This window comes from Phasianus colchicus, chromosome 6 (genome assembly GCF_987193195.1).
Source record: "Phasianus colchicus chromosome 6, bPhaCol1.hap1.1, whole genome shotgun sequence".
NCBI lineage: Eukaryota > Metazoa > Chordata > Aves > Galliformes > Phasianidae > Phasianus > Phasianus colchicus.
Window position 1 is genome coordinate 38794556 of NC_143441.1, and position 24795 is coordinate 38819350.

Below are 24795 nucleotides of genomic sequence, written 5' to 3' on the forward strand. Positions count from 1 at the left end.
TCCTGGATTAAGTCTGCAGGGGAAAAAATCTCTGGCAGAAGATGGCAAGGACTGTGCCTAAGGCAAAATCCAGACAAATCGGTTCTCAACTGGAGTAAAAACAGTTCTTGGCAAACGGATCGCAGGTTTTGGTTGTAAGAGTCCCATCCCATTCTGATATTTGAAAATAAATCAGGACAGTGTCACGTCAATCACAACATGAGCAAATCTAACATCCAATTGCATTTTCCCCCACTCAGACAGCTCTCTCAGGCCCGTGTTATAGGCTGTTTCTTACAGGATCAAAATTCCTTGATTCCAGTGAGAAGCTGCTGCCTTTTTTATCTGCAGGGAGAGGGAACACCTTTGATAGTTTCAATCAGGATGACAGGAGCTGTGCTGAAAGGCAGCAGGAGGAAGCACACCTTTAAGGTCACTGTCCTCCTCAGGATTTTTAACCTTGCTATGGTTTATTTCTGTCCTCCTTTCTGAGCTCACCTCGCTCCTTCTCTCCCTCAGTCAGACTGGATTGACCTGTCTGTGCTTTCTGTTTGATGTGGGTTTTGTGTATCTGCACAAAGTAATTCATAACCACTGGGCAAAAGGCAGTGCCCATACCGCATCATTAGCCGGCAATTAACAAACTTCTGCCTGCACAGAGCTATAAAGCCCAGCAGTGCCTCAAGCCCTCAGCGTTCAGTTAGAGCTCACCTAGGGCACAAAGCTGCCGTAGTGCTGCAGGGAGGCATTTTGTAGCGTGCTCTGCAGAGTGCATTTGGGCATTGATTTGAAGGCTTTATGATTTGCCTCATCTTAGCATGTTTCTGCACCTTGAGATTCCCTTCTGCTTCTGTGCACCAAGCTGAGCAGAAGGGAATCAGCCAGTCTATTGGGTTCCACACACTGTCTGCTCCAGATCTCAGGTTCAGCAGCCCCTGAGTGATTCTCTCTTTGGCAATTCTTCTCACGTTCATATTTCATGTTGCTTTCTGAGACCTGATCAAGAGGAATGGGCCTCAAATCCTTCATGTGGTACACTTAAAAAAAAAGTCTGTCTAAATAAATAAATTAAAAAAAAAAAAGGAAGGTGATTCTACCTTCTGGGCTGTTTAATATCAGAGAACGTGGACGTGTTCCCATACTCCCTCACCTCAGTACTGCTGGGGGCTGTGACAGGGGAAGTGGGGATCTGGTCTCTATCCTGGTGGCCCAAAGAACAACTCGTGGCTTGTTTAGAGGGGACCAACGAGGGAGCGGGGCAGGTGTCGGCGTGACACGGAGGGCCGTCCCGCGTGTCAGGGAGCTCAGGGCAGGGGCCCCTCGCACCGCGCCCCAGTCGGGCCGGGTGCGGCCCCTTTAAGGAGCGGAGCAGCGCCCGCAGGAGGCGCGCGGAAGCGGGGCCGGGCGGTTGGGGGGCGCGGGGCGGGGCGGGGCCGGGCCAAGCGGAGGCGCGTCTCGTCCGCTCCCGTCGCATCCCGCGTGGGGCCGCTGCCAGCGGTTGCTCTTCGCGCGCCCCGCCGAGCTCGAGTCTCTCCGCTCCCCCCTGGGCGCTGCGGCGGCGAGCGCTTCCCCGCCTCGCCCCGCCGAGGAGGAGGGGAAGGAGGAGGCGCCGGCCCCTGCCGCGGGGTCCGCGCGGCCGCCCCGCTTCCCCCGCCCCGCCCCGTCCCGCCCCGCTCCGGCCGGAGGCGCGGATGCCCGAGGCTGCGGCTGCCCCGAGCCGCGGGCTGCGAGGTGAGCGGCGGCGGGTGGGGCGCGGGCGGTGCGGGGCGGCCGGAGCCGGGGTCGCGCCGCCGGGGTCCTGCGGAAAACTTCCCCGTTTCCTCCCCCTCCGCCGGGCGAAGCCCGCAGCCCCGCCGTCAGCCCGCTCCCACGGCGCTGCCTCCCTCCCGCCCCGCACCTGCCGCCCGACGGCGCTGGGCTCGGTGTCAGCGCCGTTCGCCCCTCGCCGTGCGGCGGGGTCGGGTCGGCCCGGAGTTCTGTCCCCGCTTTCAGCCGGATGAAGGCGGCAGCGGCGCGCACGTGTGGCGTGAAGGAAGAGCCTTTATCGCGGCGTGGAGGTTCGTGTTCGCCGGGCAGGGCGTGCTGGTAGCGGCGAGCGCGGTGCCCGGCGCCGCAGCCGGCTGCTTACTGACACCTCGGGATCTGTTTTACTCGTAATGCTCCTTAATGCTGCACGTGATGGTGGATTATGGCTCTCTTAAGAGAGATTTAAGCGGTCTCGCGAAGATCAGCTATACTCAGGTTTATTACTTGGCAGGGGGCGGCAGCCCGGGGCCGGGGGAGCAAATGGGGAGTGCGAGCTATCCGGTTGGTTGCGATGCTTTTGTGGGGGTTCGAGAGCTGTCAGCGCTATCGCAGCCCCGTCCCCGCTCAGCGTCCCGTTCTGAGCGTGTGAGCTGCCCTGCTTGGATCGTGTGCTTCCTGAGAAGCAGAGCAGACTGTGTGATACTGAAAAGTGTTCTCAGCTTGCGGTTATCTTAATCGTTTCTGTTCAAAATGAAAACAAGAGCCACTTCAGAATGGGAACTTCTCGACAGATTCGCACGGCTAAGGTTTGTGACAACAGAGCCGTACGCAGCTTTTTGTGTGGGGTGCTTTGCTCTGGGAGCTGAAGCGTGGCCGGAGCTGAGGTGTGCTGTCCCACGGCCGTGTGCACGGCGCAGCTGGGGGCTCCAGCTGTGTTTGCAGAGGAACTGTCCTGCATCAGATCCCTGAGAGACAGCGGTGCTCCTCTGGTGTGCTCGGTGGCTGCGTGCTCCAACAGCTGCCAGAAGGGCTCCCTGGGAGGGCAAGCTGTTCTCCTGTGCCTTGATGAAGGTGTGCTGGCCTTAAAATGCACCTGGCCATGGGTACCAGTGTGGTGAGATGCACGGGGGCAAACTGCTCTTCTTCAGTTCTGCTCTGCTTTTCTGGTCCGAGGACTTTATTGGATGCTATATATTGGATGGTGTTAACTAATTGAGATGCTTTTAATTTTTTTCTTTGCTGTTCTAATCGGAACTATATTTCAGCTTCCACTTTAAGCAAGGCAAAAAAAAAAAGGCAAGGCTGAGAGCCTCATTATGGGTGTGTGTGCCTGTCAGCCTGTCTGGCTGTACCACTGTTAGCCTCCCTGATACAGGCAGGACCAAAGTGCCTGCCCTGTGCAGAAACTTCTGACATTAGTACAGGAAAATCGTGCGCTCTGGAGCAGTGAGGTACTGGAGCAAATTCCTGTCTCCAGGTGAGTGCTGGCTCCTGCCAGGTGCAGCCTGACTGTTCCCCTGGGGGAATCATTTCATACCCCCTGCTTCTTCGAAAATGCACCGTTTCTAACTGTGCTGCTCAGTTCTGTAGATGCAAACCGTGCTGACTCATATTCTGAACTGTTGCAGCCTTGCTCCACATAAACACAAGCACACATCTAAAATATTTAATTTGCAATGTCCTCAGTGGAGAGCTATCCCACGGCTCCTGGCAGAATTCCCAGAAGCAGCAGATTTGGGGTGCTGGGAGTTGCAGAGGCCATTAGTGCCCGGTGGGATGGCTGTCTGAACTGGTTGAGCTGTAGTTTGTCCTGGCACCGGGACAGTTCAAACTGAACAGGTATTTAATCTTGCTGAAAGCAAGTCTGCTTTGAACAGTGCTCAGTATGTGTATAAGCGATTTAGAGCCTGTTGGGACATGGCTGTCGAGGGATCTACATGGTAGGGAAATCTCTGTTACTGAAAGTAAACTTTGGTGTACTTGCACCTCCTAATCATTTTTAAGTAATATCGGTGTAGTTATAATAAAATCCAGAATAAGCTATCAACAGACCTGTTTTCTTAGTTCCTCCTTAGTAAATAACAACTGTAATTACTTTGTGAAAGAGTTCAGTTTACATCCACGTGTAAAATGTTAAAGAGAACTGAGAAACTTGTCCTGCTACTGATCCATGTGTGCACACAAACAGCCCAGAAGGTCTTTCGATTTATAACTTGACTACAAAGAAGTGGGGTGGTGGTTAAAAGAGTGATTTCCAGCTACAAGTGCAGCTTGGTGCAGATCACTTACATCTCATTTGCTCTTGTGGGTTGACTGTCTGTATGTTACATGTAACTGTTAACAATCAGCTGTTTGCTGAACTGTGCTAAGCTTCATGGATGTCTTAGCTCATTCCAGTATCCTTCTCTTGCTTCCATAAATCTTTTTTTATTTTCAGAACAAGACTTTAGAGACACTAGTGCATTCAGAGCTGGATAGATCTGAGTACAAGCCTGGGTCAAAACTGGAGAAAAAAACCTCTTGGTATAGATTAGGCTGAAAAGCTCATACTGAGGTTGTTTATTCTGAGGAGGTTACAGAATGGTTTGGGTTAGACTGGAACTCAAACACCATTTTGATCCAAACCACTGCCATGGGCAGGGCTTCCACCCAGCAGCTCAGGTTGCCCAGGGCTCCATTCAACCCACCTTCAACACTTCCAGGGATAGGACATAACCCAGCTTCTCTGGGCAGCAGTGCCAGGGCCTCGCTGCCTTCTGAGTGAAGAATTTCCTCCTAAAATCTAGCTTAAGTCTCCTGTTTTCCAGTGTAAAGCCTTTACCCCTTGCTCTATCACTATACTCCCTGATAAATAGTCCTTCTCCAGCTTTACCATAAAGCCCCCATACGTACTGGAAGGCCACAGTGAGGTCTTCCCAGAGCCTTTTTTTCCTCCAGGCTGAACAATCCCAGCTCCCTCAGCCTTTTTTTGTAGGAGAAGTGCTGCAGCCCTCTGAGCATCCTCATGGCCTTCTCTGGACCAGCTCCTACAGCCCCACATCTTTCCTGTGTTGGGGACTCTGAGTGCAGTACTTCAGATGGAGCCTCACGAGGGCAGAGCAGAGGAACAGTCACCTCTCTCTCCCTGCTGGTCATGCTGCTTTTGATGCAGCCCGGGATACAGTTGGCCTTCTGGTCTGCAGTCACACACTGCTGGCTCGTGACCAGCTTTTCATCCAACAGAACCCCCAGATCTTTCTCCTAAGGGCTGCTCCCAACCTTCTCTCTACCCAGCCTATGTTTGTGCTTGGAATTACCCTGAGCTGGCTGTGGGGCTTTGTATTTGGCACTGTTGAACTTCTTGACGTTTTCTTGAGCCTGTCCAGGAAATCTGGATGGCAGCCTTTTCCTGCAGCATATCAACCACACCACTCCACTTGGTTAAGTCAGTAAACTTGCTGAGGGTGTGCTCAGTCCTCCTGTCCATGTCACCGACAAAAATGTTGGTCCCTTAAGGACATAAGGCATCGCTCCCAACATGGCATGCCAGCAGCTGTTTCTAGTGCCAGTACAGCTGGAAGAGCAAATCTGTGTTCTTATCTCTACAAATGTTAGGATTGCAAGGTAGCATGCCTGTCGTTGCTTTGCCTCCAGGAAGGGCACTATGCTATAGTGCAATAGTATTTTGGTGCAAGAAGTGTTTTCTGGGCTTGTGATTCAAGGCTCTACTTATTTCCTTCCTTATTGTATACACATATTCTATTTCTATGGGGAAATTCTTAGAAATATGGCTTATTTAATGAAGGAATTTTGCTAGAAAGCCTGTATAAGAAATCTGAGACTGAAATGTGTGGATGTGACATTTAGTTGGGTAGGTGTGCAAAAGCATACACTTCCTGTTAACCAGTGATAGTCTTACAACCTCTGTTTCTAAATCCTTTCTGTTTTCACTATTACAAGCACTTTACTTTAAAAAATGAAGAAGATTAAATATTGTGCTTGCATCTGTTTTAGTTCTATGACAGCTGTCTTTGTCCAGTTTTAGCCACCATACTCTGAATAGCTCTTAACTGGGATTGTAACATTAATAGTTACGTACAGAGGAAGAAGCATTGAAAGATTCCCTCTTCTGTCTCCTTCTCTCACTCAAAACCAGTTTCTTTTGTGTTGTACTGGTTTTAATCAAGATGCAGATGGTTGAAACATTCCATTACCATGTTTTGGTGCCCAGCATAATTAGAAGTGGTACAGTTATGGTACAAAGTAGTAACCAGGTTGTTAGCACTGTTTAATCATGGCTTGTCTTGAGTAAGAAAGATGGGACTGGTGATACTGTGCTTCTGAAAGGTGAAAACTTGAGAAGATGTGAGGCAATTTTTGTGCACAGTCGCATACAAAACTGTGTCTTACTTACATGGCAGTTGCGAAACAAGCCAGCGCTCCTTGCAGCATGCAATCAGTCATTGCAAAACCAGCAGACAACAAAGGCTATCTCTCTAGGTGTGAGCAGTGCGATGTGTTGTCTTCAGATACCATCTTGCCTTTACACTAATGTGCAAAACTGGTGTAAAAAAGCAGCAAAATGGTCCATGCTCAGTTAAATACTGCTGTCTAGCTCACTGATTATTTCTTTGAATAGCCAACTTCTATGTACTTAGTGTCTGTATTAAGAGTTTCTATGCTGCTATCTTCCTGGCGCTAGCTGGAAAGCACTGTAATGAGAGCCCTTGTTGCATGTCAGGCCTGTCAGCCTGTTGGTCTGAAGACTGCATTTTTGGTAGCTGCCAGTGGCAGAGTAGCAGCAGTCTGTGACCCTAATCCAGAGCTGTTCTACAGGGTAACTTCCAGTGCAGAATATCATAGGGTTTAGCCCAGTTGGAAGGCCAGCTGCTTATTTTGGAAACCAAGCTGCTGCTTTTTAAGATGAAAGCCATATTTTTGTGAATATGAACTCTTTTGTATCTGCTGGCTGTGCCTTGTCTGAAGGCAGGAGCAGCTGTGGTGCGTCCGCCAGGCCTGCATTTGGCTGTTGCTGCCATTGTGTTGTGTGTAAACGTCCACCATTATTTTGGATCACATAGCAGCCTGTTCAAAAGGGTCTCGCATTCCCCAGCTGTTCTGCAGCTTTTCCATCTCGGGGCTTGCCAGCTGCTTAATACAGGCAACTGTAGCTACATTTGCTTCTGTGGTGTTAAGTATTACTGGAGATAAAATTGACTTCTTGCTAAATGCTGGGAGCCCCTGTGCTGCTTCTAATGGACTTAAACCAGAAGCAGACTGTTCTTACAACACCAAGATAGCCAGGAGATGCTTTTTTTGGTCACTTGTTGCATTAATGGCATAAAAAAAACTCCTTTTCCTATAGATGTGGCAGAAGAATGAAGTGCAGTGTTATTTACATATTGCTGTAAATCCACAACCTGTGGTAGTAACTCATGTAAGAGAAGCTCCCCTTACAGCCTTGTCAACAGCTCTTTTGTTCCCCACTTCTCTGACCTGCCTCCAGCTGAACAAGGCACCTTCTGATGGTTGTCAGCCGAGGCGCTCATTTCCCAGCTCTGAGTTGTGTTTCACAGGCAGTGCCACAGGGATCAGATGTTGAGGAGGGCTGGAGCCGTGATGCTGGTTTCTGCTGTGTGTGCTCAGCCCAGGTGAGGGTTCTCAGCTGCTCCTGCCCCGCTGTGGGAGGAATAGGGCATGGAAAGTGAACTCTTGAGTACATGAGTATGACTGCAGATGGAGAAGTGAAAAAGCAGACTGTCTTCATAGAAAGGTTGAGGGTGAACTTCAAGCGAAGTTTTGAACGGGGTAATTTTGGCTGCTTTGGAGAGGAGAAATCTTTTAGTGGCCAAAGTTATTGTTCAAAGCACTTAAACTGTGCTACAGTGTTAGCTTGAAACTTTGGATAGGAAAGAATGTGTCCTTGTTTGCTGCAGGGCAGCACTGAGGATGAGATAAGGTAGAAAGCCTTTCAGAAGCCTGGGGTGGTTTCATTAGCTGGTATTCCATACTGCTCTTCAAGGGGATGGATCAGGCGTTTTCTTGAAAACATTTAATGCACTTTCTATGAAAACTTGCATTTTTCTGGCTGTGTGAATCATTGCATGGTGTAGCAGACTGGAAGGGAACATGAGCCTTCTTGCTGCAGAGAACAGAACATTCCCTCTGCACCGGGCTCTTAGTCACCCATTTTAATTGATCTGAAACCCCTCTTATTCAGAGAGGAAATTTTCAGGTGACTGTAGAGGTATATATATATTTTTCCCCTGGCCTGTTTTTTCTTTCGCTGAGCCTACTCCATCACAGCTGGTCATAGCTGTCCTGCTTGCGTTAACGTGATTTCCATACTATTTGTGCTTAATAGGATGATGACTTTGGCTTGATAGTAAAGCATTGCCCTATAAAAACAAAGCAAGAACACAAAAAGAAACTCCTTGATTTAAAGGGGTGTATTTCAGAATCTGTTCTTGTTTCCAAATGGCTGAGATTTTGAACTTTTCCATCCCAACACTTGTGAACTAGTGTCTTAGGAGATATTAAAACACTGTCTTTAGCTAGATATTTGCTCTTGTCCTCTGGAAAAATTACTCCTTCAGACTCTGTGTTGGACTGTGAGAACAGTCTCTCTCTGAAATCAGAGCAGAGGTACAGGCCACTAATTTAGAATGATCTTATTAGGTACATAGCTGGGCAGAGGCATGGTTATTAGTTTTAAATATGTATTTAATACAGGGAAATTAAAGCAAAAAAAAAGTAGAAATGCATGTTCTGGGCTTAAAAGTGATGTGCACAAATGGCAGAGTGGCCATGTTTCAAAAATGGAAAAGACTGGTGAGGGCATGGAGGGGCAAGTGAGGACTGGAGGAGAAACGTATGTCACAGAGAAGGTTAAGGAATGTCTTTCTTTTTTTAAAAGTACTTTTGTTTAATTTATACTCTCTCTCCCCCCTTCCATTCCCCCCCCTTTGGAGTGAGTGGAGGGAATGGGCATGGAGAAGTGGAATTTGAGAAGTATAAAAATAAGGGGGTGTCTGTCCTCAGCTGAGCTGTGGAAGAAGACAATATCTGATGAATAACTTTAACACCTCTTACGAAAGGCTTTAAGAAAAACAAATACTTATTTTTCTTGAAAGGTGGTGGGAAGCTGAGTGACATGACTTTAAATGCCTTTAAATCACTAAACGTGTTCAAAGGAATGGAGTAAATAGAAGGAGTTATTCTTCTCACCTGCCTCCAAAACTGTTCCTAATTGAAATTGGTGGAAGTTCTGGAGACGCATGAAAAAAGAGCATCAGAGAAAGCTTTTTGTTGTTTCTTTTAAATGGAAGGTTCTGCCAATGTTGTCAACTTGGCTTAAATTTGCTCCGTCCCCTAAAGGGGAAAATATTTATTTTAAAGTTTCTTCTAAATTTAAATTGGCTTCCCTGCCAATTTAAAGACATGTCTGTCCATGTCAAGCTTTCCGGCTCCAGGAAAGCTGGCAGCTCTGTGGCTCAGCAGAGGAAGAGACCTTGGGCTGCATGGGAGAGCAGCATTTCCAGCAGCAGGGAAATTCCTGTCCTGAGCTGTAACTTGAATTCATCCCTTCAACCTTTGCTTCCTTTTGCCGTTGTTAATGATTTCCTTTGCACAGTTTGTGGTAAGTGCTGCTCTGCCTGCCTCGCTGCACTGCTTCTTCCACTGCTCTCTGGAACTAAAAACAAAACTGTAGAATGGATTAATTTAAAAGGAGCAGCAGAGCAGTGTCAGGCAGAGCTGCTTTCCCAAGCCACAGGCTGATGTTTGCTGAGAGTGATTTACAGCTGCTGTGCTTGGTTTCTCTCCAGGTTGGTCACTGCAGCTCTTGCTGTGGGTTATCCAGCAAGCTGGTGAGCTCAGGTGTGTGTTATCTGATGGGCTGTGTGGTTCCTGAGCCTGCCCTGTAACCATGGATTGGCCACACGCAAGGCACCACGGAGCTGTTAAAAATGGTTATGGAAAGATTCAAGAGCTTGGAAGTTGACTTCAGCAGAAGTTGCAGTAGTGAACAGAAATATGTACAAAAAGAAAGTGTATTTGCTGAGATAATGTCTATCAGCACAGATCTGGCTTTAATGTGTTCTTTTTTTGAGGGTTTCCTGTTATAGTTATTTGAGTTCTGGATGCTGTGCCTTGTTTATGAGCTGCTGTGAGGCTGCATTCTCGTTTGTAGCAGGCACTGAGGTGTTACATGCTAAAACGTAGCTGCCTCTCCCACCATGCTCCAGGAGAATACTCAATTTGTGTATTTCTGATTGCATCATGCTGTTGGCTTTAGGCTTAAATTATGTTAGAATATTGTGTCATTTGTGGTTTCAAGTGTATGCTGTGACAAATGCTACTTCAGAGGAGTTTGTACCAAACCTGATTCTTGCAAGGCTCAGAATAAAGATTCCCCTGAGCTCCAGAAATGCTCTGACTGAGGCTTTGGATGAAATCTCTCCTCAGTGTCCCATACTGGGGGAACTCTAGAGCAGGCTGGAGCACAGAGCATGCTGAGCCTGCCCTCTTCCTTCCTGTCATATTGCACAGGCCAGGAGCCTGCAGATAAAAGACTTGGTTATTTTAAATACACTTGTTTATCTTGTCTCTGTAATATTTGGTGCATGCCTGACTTTACAACTTGCATGCAAATAACAATTTTGTATTGTTTTTGTGGGTTGGCAACAAAGCTGTTCTGGTTTCCTACTCCAAGCAAAAGCCTGGAGAATGGAAAGTTGTTTTTATGGATTCTTGGTATGGAATGCAAGTTTAATTCTTCCAGCTTGAAATAAAGTTACTTGGAATAAAATTAACTTAAAGTGGCAGTGAACCCAGAAAAACAACTTCCTAGGACTTAGGCTAATAAAAGCTAACTGTAGTGTAAGTAATAGCCTGCTGGGCGTGCATTTCAGGTTCTTGAAACTTGTGGTTTAAGAGGGAAATGCCTGGCTATGACTTCTGTATTAAATTTGATGTCTGAAATGCACAATGCATTGTACCCTGCTGGGGTAGCACAGCCACAGACAACTTGAAGGGATCTGTGTGGGCAGGAGTTGGCAAATTCTGAGAACTTCCCTTCCTTATTTTGGGAACCTAATCTGACTTCCCATGGGGAACTGCCATTTAGTTTCATCTGATCCACTGGTGAAATTTTGACCTAGGAGCCTTTTAAAAGAGATCCTTAGAGCAGCATTGGGTTGGACATGCTCTCTGTGGGGTGCCAGGTGATGCTCACTGGCAACAAACTGCTGACACCAGAAGGCAGGGATGTGTGTATGAAGTAAGCCCTGGGTCTGCGTGGTTTGTGCTGAACTGCAGCCTGGCCTAAAGATCTCTTCAAATTCAATCTGGAGAGGCAACACCTTAATTACTGCCTTCAGGAATTATGATTAGTTGTGAAATTCCTAGAGCAACGTGCATGTGTGCATTCGTGGTGTAATAGTAAACAGCATCCTTCCAAAAAAGCAAGTACTACTTCAGGAAATGATTCTTACGGAAAGACTGGCATGAGAACTTACCATTGTGCCAGTCTGCTGAAACAAAACAAGTGATGTTACAGAACTCAGTTTTTCAAGGAAGCCCCAAAAAAACTTTTTCCATGAACATGTTGGTATGAATTGGCATGCTTTCTTGCACAGGAAACCACAAATTCTTATTGTGGAAAACTTCTAACTCCTGTAAAATAGTCATTAGATTTGTGTTTTAAAGTTGTTCAGAATGTTCTGGTGTTTTTGGTGTGGGCTGTAGAACTGCTGTAAGAAACTGCTGTTTTGATAAGCAGAAGATCACTTGCTCAAATGTTTGTAGTCTTGCATCCATTTGTGTGAGTTCCAAGTGCTTGGATACCTGCAAGTCTGACACTATGTGTATTTCTCAGTTATTTCTACCTCCTCAAGTCTGTAGAGATGACAGCTGTGGCAACTGAAGATGATCTCAGTCTAAAATACATCCTGGTGTCTGATGAGCTGCTTCGCTAGGGCTTCTGAAAGTGGTGCACTTGAAAATTGCCCATGTGGTTGGGTCACTGCTGGGTCAGGGCACTCAGTGTGTGCACGTGGGTGTACAGGTGTGCTCACACACTTACGTGCATGTACCCACTCTTTGGCTGTACTTGGCCAATATATGTGTGCAGCATCAACGTGATGTGCAGCCTGTCAGTGTGTGCTGCAGGCTGGGAGCTTTGAGTTCTGGTGACTTGAAAAATTATTGGCTTTATCAATTCCTTGGAGCTATATCTGGGGCTTCCATCTTTGTGTTTTTCATGGGTCACTTCTGGGTTTTCAGCATTCCTTATTTCACCTTGAAGTATGACCCGATCTTGTCAATTTCCTCATCTTCTATTTGCTGTTTGTTTTAATCCTTCTTCTGGATTTCCAGGGATCAGTTTTTCAGGCTTGATCTAATGTAAGGCTTTCTGTTATCTGAGAGCTCGATCCTTACTTTGTTTCATTCACATGTGCTGTCAAGAGTAGAACTCAAATTACACGGTCCATTTTTCTTTCTTTTTGATGAAATAACAGTGGGTAGGGATGTAGCAAATTGACTAAGCTAGTGATGATAAATAGTGATTTTTTTCTTTTTTTTTTTTCTTTTTTTCTTTTTGCTTTGCAGGGTTTGCTGCTTGTTTGAAACTGATCTATCACATCATCTTCATTAATGCCCCCTCCCTGGAAGCATTCAAGGCCAGGCTGGATGGGGCTGCAAGCAACCCGGCCTAGAGGGAGGTGTCCCTGCCTATAGCAGGAGGTTGGAACTAGATGTCTTAAAATTCCCTTCCAACCCAAACCATTCTATGATTTTTGATACTTTCTATTATTTTTTTATGTTAGGTAGGCTCTCAAGTGTGGCAACATTATTGCTGCTATTTGAGGCAAGGCATCTGTCATGGTGTGTCTAGAGTCTGATTTCCCCAAGCCAGAACAATTCTTGCTTTTATACTGTACCTATGTAGCTGTTGCTTCTTCTACAAACTAAAAATACTGCAAATAAACAAAGCTGTGGTGAGGTTATACAGCTCTGTGATTTCTGAGAGCAGGATCAGGCATAACTTTCTGTGCTGGGAAGTTGTGTACAACCTTCGTGCTGAGTTTCTGCTCCCATGCCTTGCACAGGGGCTGCCCTGGGCTCGGGGCTCCTCCCAGCCTTGGTACTGGCTGCTGAATTCTGGTATTATGGAATATTCCCTGAGCAGGAGAGCAAGAAAGCCTCAGCATTCATTTCTGGAAGGAGCAGACTTTACAGAGCAATCCAAAGGAATGATTTTCCTACTCTCATTGAAACCCTACTCTGAAAACGTTGTTTTGGAGGCATTTTAACGAGCGTTGAAACCCGCAGTACAGTTCTGAGACCAGAATATGTGTGTGTGGCTTTGCAGTAACACAGTTCTGGGGATGAAGTTTCATGAGCCTAGCAGCTCCCTGCTCCTCCCACCCCTCTTCCTTCCTGCTCCCAGCCATATGCCTACACTGATTATTGTGGGGTGGCTCTGTCCGCTCTTTGAACTGCCCTGTTAGCTGTGTTTGATCTAACCACAGCATAAACATGCATTTTCCCACTGCACCTTAAAAGCTTTCAAATAGAACTCTGAATAGTATTTATTTGTTGCTTAAAATGCTAGAATGGATGTTCTTTTTCTTTGTGCTTGTGGCTCCTTCCCCAAGCTATTTTAAAAAGTTGTTTGTCTAAAGGAAGCGTTATGCCTTTAGCAGGGGAAGACTAAAAGCTATTGCAGTGTATCTGGGCTCTACTGGTCTGTGTATGGCAAGCAGAACTTGTCTTCCCCTGAAACTGCAGATGCTTTACTTGTGCATCAGACTGTAAAGATGCTATGTGAGCATCTTGAAGAGAGCAGGAGATGATGTTTTTTGGAGTTGCAGTATTCATGGTGACGGTGTCTCTTCTGTGCTTGGAGTGAGTTAAGAAGAACAGGGAAGAAGTACTCGGGAGGAAGGAGATGTGGGAGAGCTATGCTCAGGCCAGTACCTACAGGTTAGTGGGTTTGGGAAGCTTTCTGAAACTCAGACTGAGTATTTAAAAAAATTTACTAGAGAGTAGTATATGCTGTTAACCTGATAACTTTGGCTTGTGATCATGAGCAAATAGCTGCTTTTCTCCTAGCTTTGCAACTCAGGGTTTGCTTTGGCACGGAGGAGAGGAGGGTCTTGTTGGCGCTGCCTAGCACAAGTGCCTGGCTGGGCATGTTCCCAGCAACAGTCTGATTCCTCCCCCTTTCTGGCACTGCCCCATCATGCCATCAGTGCTTATGTGGCCACAAACTCCATCTTCTTTCACATCTTAACAAAACGTCTGCTCTCTATAGAATAAATTGGAGTATTTTAGTTGGAATCTGAGGTTTAGACTCAAAGGTTATACCTCAATGGCAAAGTCCGTGTTCCAGTTAATCGTTAACAGGGTGCTCCTGCCTGGAGGTGTAGGGTTTGGTAGCTGGGCACTGCCTGGAGCATGTCAGCTGTTCAGGTGCTGTTCCTCGTGTCCCACAGCACTGATGTGTTTGATTTAATAGCTGTTATATGAAAGACCCTTATCCTCAAATCTGCTGCTAGAACTTACTGGAGAGTGTTTGCTCACAAATACGACTTGATATTTTCTCCAGATTTAATTACAGCATCTACTTGATTCATTCTGTTTGGTGTGCTCTAATTAATGGAGAGGGAAGAAAGCAAACTTGTTTTGATCTTCAATCATAAGACCTAACATTACTTGGTTATTCATGGAAACCCCAGTATTGTGTTTTGTTCCTTTGAATCCTCTTAATAGATTCTGCATTGATTGCTGTAATTTCAGGTTATAAAACAAATTATTGTTTGAAAAATACATTGTTTTTAAACTGAAAGGATTCTGACATTTATTGAATATATAACTAATGAAATTTCACTGCTGAGGTTGAAGCTCTGAAGACTTTCTTGCAAGACGCTCAGGCAACGTTTAGTTGATACACATTGTCCCAGCAGTGAAGGAGCCTTGTGTTCTGTTGAGTTTGGATGATGTGCTTTTGCATTTTAGGATGATGCATGACAATCTATCAGGAATCATAATCTGTTGAAGAGAATCTTTCTGAATTAGGTGTTTTCTTGGTAGTTTTAGAAGAAGAGTTTCTGGAAAGCAGGTATTCCTAAGGAACTGCTTTTGTTTTACAGGTCAGCACAGCTTTAATTCTCTCTTTTTGGATTACTCAGCTGTTCCTGGTTTTATCAAGATACACAAGGCAATTCTGCTGTTTCTGTACTTACCCAGTGAATGGTGCTGCTTTGGTGCAGAATTGTAGTAATTGCTAGCCTAGCTGGGGCAGGAAATGCCAATCTGTTTCTGCCAAACCCAAATTTAATTCTTACTTTGTAGAGATGTAAAAGGAGCATGTGCTGAGGCTTCTGTATGAGCAGGTCTTGCAAAATAGCTGACTGTAACTGAAGATAAGTGCTACCTTCTAGGTTTTATAGTGGGTGATATGTGATAGATCACATGCAGACCAGTTTAATGGAAACTTGGTCTATCTTACTGCAGAGAATCTACTACTCTTTCTGCCTGAAATCGATACCAATTGCCCAATTCAAGTAAGAAGTCTCTTATTCATCAGAGTCTTGGAACATGGTTTGTACTTCCTTCCCTTTCCCACTTTTTATTCAAATAACATTCCTGGACTTCCCACTTCCACACTGGCTGACTGAGCACTTGGAGTTGCCAACCATCCTAGCACCTTTACTTCTGCCTGCCTTCCACCAAAGCCTGTCCTTTAGCTGTGTCTGCAAGATTTTCTCTTCTGGCCGAAAGAAGCACATCTCTTTGGTTTGGTTTATGCACCAGTCATCTCTGCTGTACCAGGTTGGGGCAGCAGTGTGTGTTGAATTACTGTGTTCTGGGGAATAGCATCTCCCTTCCTGCTGCCAGCTAAATGGGAGTGCTGAGAGGGCTGGAACCAACACTGCCTGCTCTCCTGCCTTGCCCTCAGCTGCCTGTCTGCATTATCCAACAAAGAATGACTTTTGGGACAGGCTGTGGTAACTGAAGCATGAATTTCTCCTCTTCTGGGAGGTGAGGGTCTGAGATAAATAAGTTAATCTGTGCAGTACTCTTTGGTATCACCCATACTCACTTACCAATTGTTTGGTGTTCTTTTTTGTGTGTTTGTTTGTTTGTTTTGCATGGAGGGAGGAGTATAATCGTTTAAAAGCCTTTGCTCCCCTGACGTGCATTTGAAACCATCAGCCCCAACGTTTCAGAGTCCAGAAGGGGCAGAAGTTTCCCAAGTTTCTTTTCCATAGGTAAGAACCAAGGAGGGTCAAAACCAAGACAAACTAAAAAGGCTCTTCCAGATTACTTTGAAAAAAAACTTGATCAGTTGCCCCAAATTGGTCAATTACTGCATTAGGGAGAGAGGAATGACAATACTTTTGATCCCAGTGCTGGGTATTAACACTGAAACTTCAGGGTAGTTTGAGTGTCACAGTGTGGGAGATAACACAGCTGCAAAATGATTAGGTGTAGTAAGAGAAATTAGGTAAATCAAACTTAAGTTTCCATATGGTAACAAAGTCTCAAATGTGAATTTATTTATTTATGTATTGTTTGTTTTGAAGTTGTGGGGTTTCTTTGAGTGCTGTAAGCTGCAACATAACCAGATATGATTTCTGAAGGAAAAAAAACCTGCTGCTCTTATGAAATCAGAACATGCAAATATTTCTGAGCTTGAACAAATGCTTCCGAAAATTCCTTTGGAGGGCTTGGAAAACAGTCTGATAAGCTCATGTGGCAATCTGTTCCATAGTACTTACTAGGTTGGCAGAAATCATTGGTTTATATGCTGATAAAATATCTCTTCCATGAGTGCTACAGCTCAACAAGTCTAAGAACATAGTAATTCAGTTTTGCAACCTTTTCAGAAGATTTCCTAAATAATTGATGTTTCTGCCTATGGAGCTGTAATGGAACCACTTCAGTTGTGGAGGAGCTTTTTAAGTCATGAAGCCTCCTTTAAATCTAAGCTTGCATTTTGTTTTGGCTAAGAGTGGCATTTATTTCATTGCAGGTTGCTCTAGTTCCAGGGCTTCTGCTTCTGTGAGAAATTTGTGAAAGTTGTGAAATGTTCTTGCACAAATGCACTGCTGAGCATCGCAATTTACCACAAGTGTCACAGAATCACAGAATGGTCAGGGTTGGAAGGACTTCAAGGATCACGAATCTCCAACCCCCCTGCTACATGCAGGGCCACCAAACTCCTCATTTAATGCTAGACCAGGCTGCCCAGGGCCCCATCCAGTCTGGCCTTGAACACCTCCAGGGACGGGGCATCCACAACCTCTGGGCAGCCTGTTCCAGCACCTCACCACTTTCTCTGTAAAGAATTTCCCCCTGACATCAAATCTAAATCTCCCCTCCCTCAACTTAAAACCATTTCCCCTCGTCCTGCAGTTATCTACCCTTTCAAAGAGTTGATTCCCCTCCTGTTTGTAGGTTCCCTTTAGGTACTGAAATGCTGCAATGAGGTCACCCCGCAGCCTTCTTTTCTCCAGGCTGAACAAGCCCAGCTCCCTCAGCCTGTCTTCACAGGGGAGGTGCTCCAGTCCCCTGATCATCTTCGTGGCCCTCCTCTGGACCCTCTCCAACAGCTCCCTGTCTTTTTTGTACTGGGGGCTCCACACTTGGACGCAGTATTCCAGATGGGGCCTCACAAGAGCAGAGTAGAGGGGGACAATCACCTCCCTGTCCCTGCTGGCCACCCCTCTTTTGATGGAGCCCAGGATACCATTTGCCTTCCAAGCCGCAAGGGCACACTGCTGGCTCATATTAAGTTTTTCATCTACCAAGACCCCCAGGTCCTTCTCCACAGGGCTGCTCTCAAGGACCGCTCCTTCCAATCTGTATGGATACCTGGGATTCCTTCGGCCCAAGTGCAAAACTCTGCACTTGGTCGTGTTGAACCTCATCAGGTTCACCCGGGCCCACCTTTCTACCCTCTCGAGCTCCCTCTGAATGGCATCCCTTCCTTCAACCGTGTCGACCGCACCACTCAGCTTGGTGTCATCGGCAAACTTGCTGAGAGTTTGCTCGATTCCATCATCGATGTCATTGATAAAGATGTTAAAGAGCACCGGTCCCAATACAGATCCCTGGGGGACGCCGCTCGTTACTGGCCTCCACCTGGACATAGAGCCATTGATGACCACCATCTGTCTGCGGCCTTTCAACCAGTTTCTTATCCATCGAGTGGTCCACCCATCAAATCCACATCCTTCCAATTTGGAGATAAGGATGTAGTGGGGGACCGTGTCAAAAGCCTTGCTCAAGTCCAGATAAATGACTTCGGTCACCTTTCCCTTGTCCACCGATGCTGTCACTCCATCATAAAAGGCCACCAGGTTTGTCAAGCATGATCTTCCTCTGGTGAAACCATGCTGGCTTTCTCGGATCACACACCCATTCCTCATGTGATCAAGCATGTCATCCAGGATGATCTCTTCCATGATCTTCCCAGACACAGAGGTGAGATTCACCGGCCTGTAGTTCCCGGGGTCCTCCTTGCTCCCTTTCTTGTAAATGGGAGTGACGTGACCCTTCCTCCAGTCATCCGGGACCTCACCTGACAGCCACGACTTTTCAAATATGATGAAGAGCGGCTCGGCAACCACCTCAGCCAGCTCCTTCAGAACCCTGGGATGCACGCCATCCCCATAGACTTGTACACATTCGGTCTCATGAGGTGGTCTTAGACCTGCTCTGTCCTCACAGTGGGGGGGGATTTATCACTCCAGTCCACACCCAGAGGTTTAGGGATGCAGGGCTCAGGGATGGAAGGAGTACTGGAATCCTGGCTGCCAGTGAAGACCGAGGCAAAGAACTCATTCAGTACCTCAGCCTTCATCTGTTAAGTGTCGTTAGCCATCGGTGTTTGCCTCTGTTGGGCGGTGAGGTCGAGATGGACCGCTGCCTAACTTGAATCGCTGGCTGTTAATCTACAAACATAAAAGGAAGCTTCTGATTGCCAGGTGTTTTTTGGACAAAGCTGTTGGAGGCGATGAACAGATCAGTGAAAGCTGTACCCTTGCACTGTGTAAAGGCTTCAGAATTCTTCATCATCAGAATACCCACTCTTGTGCTGTCCTGAACATGCAGTAGTTGCTGTGCTTCACTTCTTTGAAATTGGACTTTGGGGATGAGAAAGTTCACACAGCTGCCATTTGGCTTTTGTTTTGATCTATCTACTTGATATGTAAAAGATGAGGAAGGAATTCAACTTGAAGACTAAGGAGTAGGTGTGCCTAAGAGAGAACAAACTGTATTATTTGCCCTCTGAACTGATGATAGATGTTGGGTCCCAGGTCTGCTGGCTGGCTAATGCACATGGTGGGTGCTCTGTAGCACATAAACTCTTGCTCACAGTTCAGGGTGAAAGCAGTGGTTGATTCCTGGGCTTGCTGTAAACTTAATTTTAATATTTTTGTTTGTATTGCGCTGTTGTGTTTAGCCTTGAGGTAGGGAAATTCCCTTAAACTCAGATTAAATTCAAAGATAATGCAAATAGTTAATTTTTGTTTTCATTGAGGTTCTTGCCCTTCATCTAGCCTAGAGGGCTACCTAGCTAAAAGGGAATTGCTTTTCTGCAATATGGCCAGGTTTTTGAAAGCTTGTTTCCAGCCTAAAAATAACCTAGCTCCCAGGCATTTCAAGTGAAGCAAGACCATGTATAAAATTCAATTAAAGAGTAAACTGTACTTCTATTTTTATGTCATACCTTTGTATATGTTTCAGAAAATTCATTTATCCACTCCTGGCTAACTAGCAAACTGATGGTCTGCCTTAAGAATATATTTCATGAATTTGTGTGAGGTTGGGGAAAAGCAAAGGAGAGCCTATTCCTGTGCAGGGCAGGACTGAGCTGCAGTTTCTCAAGATCTGCAGCAGGGAGGTCTGCTCTGGTTCAGATAGATGCCTTCCCCAGCATGCGGTGGGAGGAGAGCAGAGCTAACTGCTTGCCAGGAATGATAAGGCCTCCAGGTGCTGAGCACAGAAATCATGTTCTGAGAATCACAGCCCTGCTTTCCCAGGAGTTGAGTGAGCAAGGAGGTGCTTCTGTCGTCGGTACAGTTGGGAGCTTCTTGCCTCCAGCAGCTATATGACATGCAACTAATCAGGCTATGGCTCTTTCAGTGTTACTGGTGTTTTGGCTTATTGCACTTGCTTCTGTTTTCAAAACAGAATTTGTCAGCACAGACAGACTACTTCACTCTGAAAATGTAAAAATCTTATCAGAAGTGCTTGTTGTGTTGTAATAAACACACATAACTCATGTAACTTTCCTTTATAACAAGAGCTGCATGTCATGGTGTTCATTCAATAGCCTGCCAAACAGTAAAGATATGTTCTGAACAGATATATGCAAAATGGGCAGATAGAATGGCAATAACATTGCTCCCATGAAATTCAGGCTGTTGTCTTTTATGTATTTGTGCTTATGCCTACAACTAATAAGGCTGCTTGGCTACAATGGAGTATGCAATAAGATTGCTCTGATCTCAGATTAAGGTATTTGTCTCAAAGTTCAAAATATAAGAAGCAAAGTCCATAAATAAACTGTGAGCACAATGAACTTCTTAATACCGGAGACAGCTAGCAAGGAACTGAGTGAATCCCACAGGACTGGGCAGTTTCTAGCATAACTATGCAGTCAACTAAGTGAGTAAAATTTCCAAAGCTTAGCTTGTAAATAAAACTGGTTTGTTTGTTTTATGATTTCATAAAATAAACAAGGAGACTAAAGGCTCTGGAGGCTACTTAAGGCTCTGCAGATGGTTTAATGGCTACTGCTTAATTGTTTGAAGTGTATGTAAGGGCATGGCAGCCACAGAAATAATGTCTAAGAGAGAAACTCATCATTATGTATGTACTGAATTTCTTTATCGGTACAGCTGTTTCCTAAAGGCCATGTTTTTCCTCTTCTGTAACCTTTAAATGTTGAGTTAGGTCTTCACTATTTATTCAGCTGGCAGAGGAACAGCCATTGCACTGGGGATCATAGGAAGTTGTAGCTTCCCTTTGGGATGCTTTATGAATGAATTTCACCTCTTCCTTTTGTTGAGGAAGGAGAAATGACACTCTGCCTTTGGAGGACATCTTATGTAGGGAACTTGCTGAGGAGCCTGTCTTGCCTTTTCCCTTTTTATGGTCAAGTCTTACCCACTTAAGACAAAGCAGAAGAGTGCACTTGTTTGGATAGATGTGCTGTGTGGTGTCCCGTAGCCAAAAACAAAAAGAAACAGCAGCAAATTATGATCTTGTTGAAGACTTGAAGAGAATATCAATTCTGTGCCTGTTCCCCTCTACCTCTCTTGTCCTTCAGCTTGGTCTGGAGTTTCCTGCCTCAACAAGGATTCCTATGAAAACTTCATTTCATTTCAGGAAGTTCTCTGCTTTGACTCTAGATGATGGGGACCATGGGCTTCCCTGAAAATCGGTATTCTGCTAAGAAATTCCCTTCCTTATGGATATCCTCTAAAATTTTATTCCAGAGTTAAGGTGAATCTCAGTGACTTTTAAGCTCTAGTTATTCATCCTCACCAGCACTCCTTTCAGGTGATGACTGGGAGCTGGAATGTAGGGGCAAACTCCCACGTCCCAGCTTTCTTCTGTGCATCGGCTCTGCGTTTCTGACCCTGAGTTGAGTCATCTGTGTGTTTAACGTGCAAGGAAGCAGTGGAATTATTTTTGTGGTCACTGGTCTGAAATGAGTCAGCGCGGGGCCAAACAAGTTGTGGGGCAGGGACAGAATGCTTGTGCTGCCAGGAAGGGGAGTTGGGAATCTTGCAGCTGGCAGCAGTTGAGGTCGCTGCAGAGCCACTGACCGGCCCTAGGGACTCCTGCAAGGTCACACAGGCTTCTGCCAGCAAGAAACTGAAACCATGTCAGGATGGACTGTTGGTCGGTCATGTGCAATAGCTAGTAGAAAGCAACTTAGGATTTTTTTTTTTCCACTTGAATTTATTGCAGGTACTGATGTATGGATTAATAGATGTTGTCTAGTGTACGCCGAAATCCAAATGTAAGAGCTGGTCATGTAAGTCTCTGTAAGCTATGTGTGTTCGATGAAGAATGCATAGTCAACTCCAGATAACTTTCCCTTGGAAATGTGGTTGTTAGATGGACAGCAATCTGTCAGCAAGGGCCACTACCCCAAGTTAGCAGAGGTATTGGTTTGTTTGCTAGAGTGGTAAAAATTGGGTTCACACACAATTGCCTGATAACTCATGCAGCATGCACTTTATCAGTTGCCTAATAAGACATTTATTCACTAATCCTGAAGACAAGAGTGTCTCAACAGATGCCACCCCCTGAGCTGTGTTCCTTATGATGATCACAGTGCTGAACGTAAGTGTCTGAGGGCAGAACTTAGGTAATGTGGTTTGGAATTTATTTCTGTGCCATATTTTTGTCTGCGAAGGAATTCTCTAGGAAACTTGAGGGAAGAGTTTAGAGCTCTGTGCTGACTATGAAGTTGTCTGCTTTTCTCTTGTGTTTTTATGCCTCCCTTACAAAATGGCTGGCCAAATAACAGTTTTGGACATGAACATATGTAGTAAATGCATGTGCTTCTTAACACAACAGTGAGTTCAGTTTGAAGGACTTTCTGTAGCTCTGTCAAATTTTGTCAAGGTACCTTTTGACTTGAGGACTCTGTGCATATTTTAATGTTAGTTATGGAACGAAATCTTGTTCCAGATTAAAAAAAAAAAAAAAAAAAAGAAAAAAAAAAGGCAATGTTAGAGAAACCTGTCTTCAACAATCTCATATATCGTTCATCTAGGAACAAATGTATCATATGTGGATTTTTATGTAGGAGGATTTTTAGCCTGTAATGGTTGGGTGTTAGCCACAAGGTTCATGTGACATGACAAATGTGGAACATCTGTGTACTGATGCACACCACTGTTCTAAAAGTTAATTCCACTACCACATGTATTGAATTAAATACAAGAATTTAGGACAAAAATAGTTGGAAGAATACATTGTCAAATACAATGGCAGGGATCTGTTGTTCAAGCCGTCAGAATTCACTCTGTGCTTTTCCACACACTTTTTGCTTAGACATCTATTGGACGTGTGCAGTGTGTTACCTGTGCCCCCTTCGGACAGGCAGGAGAAGCACTGTGCTTTCCTGGCCGTGGTGAAGCATTTGGTGAACAGAAATGGTAGCTTAGCATAAGGAATTTCTTGATGCTTTTCCTTCTCTGATGTGTATGAAGGAAGTAGTTGACCAAGTTTGCATGCTTGAATTAGAAGTGAAATGTGGCTGAGTGGCTTAGACTAGTATCTCTCATATTAAAACATCATCTTGTAAGTAATTCAGCATAAAACAACCTTACGTAGTGACCAGTATCCTTGGAAATCTTGAATGCTGCTATTTTGACTCAATGCTACATTTAGGTGTGAGTATAGAAGGGCTATGGCATAGAAAAGAAAAGCTATTCTTATAGGTGAGATTTGTTTTTTGCAGTTCTGGACCAGTTGGCAGGAATCCCATTTCTTCTAGAATGTTTAGTAGATTGCATGAAGGCTGTCATGCTTCATTACAATTTGTATATTTGGTGTTATGTCTTAGGTCTGCAGGGTTTAGACTGCAGGATACAGCGAGTCCAAAAAGAAGAATTTGGGATGCTTTGGGATGTAGGTGGCTAATTTGTTAACATGGAATTCATTGCTGGAGCAGCAAGAAACTCCATGTTATGTGGAACGCAAGTGTGGTAGATGCCAGCAGTTGTCTTCATCATGACTTACATGTATTTCAGAAGTGGCCCTTAGCATTACATGTTTAGGTTTAAACATAACTTGGTCTCTTTGGGAATGTCACTTAACTCAGAAATGGTTTCTGAATGACTCACTGCTCTTACAGGACTTTGAGACAAACTGAATGTCTCTGGGACATGCTGTCCAAAGTTGTCTGGACTGGTGCTTAGGTAATGGTATTAAAGCCCTAAATAATTTGAGTTGCCATTTTAATTGTGTTCAGCAACACTGTCTTAGAATTTGCTCCGCATCTTCTAGGTAGACTTTATTATAAAACTACAGTCAGCTCATAACAAAGTGCAAACTATTAATTGTTTAAGCTGAGTGGAAAAAATGGATGTTTAGATTTTGAGTTGGCACTTTGGAAACCAGCTTAACGTCTTTTTCAAAAGCTGTTGGTCAAAACTAGGCCGCTGCTGTCCCTGTCCCATCTGCCTGCCCTACTACCTGGGGTGTGAGGACTTCTGGGGCTTTGTGCATCCTGTTTGAGGGAGTTCCCTTTGCTTCTAGCAGACTTCTTGTTCTGAGTGCTGGCTGCAGTCAGGCCCCTTTCCGTGTGCCCTCTGATGGTATGGGGCAGAACCTGGGCTGATCTGTGTCTGTCAGATACAGTTTTCCCAAACCAGGTGTTTCTATCTTAGATGCCTTTTTAACTGAGCTTTATAAAATTCTATTTAGGAAACAATTCTATACATCCAGAGTATTTAGAAGTTAAATTAAGCTGGAATTCAGAGTACCTACATGCAGCTTTGATGTAAAGTACAGTATGTAAACGCAGCAATAGTTTTGTATCCATTGAAGAGCTTAAGTTTCATAACTTCTTTTATCTTTATTTACCTATTGAGAGTGACCTATTTTGTGGGACCATCTGACTAAAGTATGTTTTATTGCATGGAAATGTGTTTTAGAGTATTGGGAAAATAACATGATAGTATTTTCTAAGGCTTTGCAAAGACTCCCGATGTCTTGAGTCTTTATTACACTAGAGGTCAGTGTATGACGGCAGCTTGTGATGTGGTGTAGAGTTTCTTGCAGAATCCTATTTCATCAAATTTGAAACCAGATTCTAAGAGAAACTGTAGCCTGCTACTTTGGCAAAAAAATCTTCATGCTAATATGTCTTATGACTTTCTTGGCTGAAGGGCTTTTTTGAGCTTCCTGCTTTTAATTCTCCTTGCTTGAGGAGTATTTGGCACGTATCAATAATAGTGCTTTAATGTGGTAAGGATGAATGTACGCACTCGATTGTTCCAACATGCACCTCAAACATCCACGCTGTGTTGCAATAACAGGACTTTT

At 45.0% G+C, this 24795-nt stretch overlaps 1 protein-coding gene across 2 annotated transcripts in view; it reads left to right on the plus strand.

Moving 5' to 3' along the window:
• Positions 1–1615: 1615 nt before the first annotated feature.
• SVIL (supervillin) overlaps positions 1616–24795 on the plus strand; it is a 134332-nt gene continuing 111152 nt past the window's right edge. The window contains exon 1 of one of the 2 annotated variants that reach the window (XM_090143042.1): positions 1616–1710. The gene's annotated coding sequence lies outside the window, so the exon portion shown is untranslated. Of the gene's footprint in view, positions 1711–1823; positions 2037–24795 lie in introns of those variants that run through there. The other variant, XM_090143041.1, reaches the window with a different exon arrangement.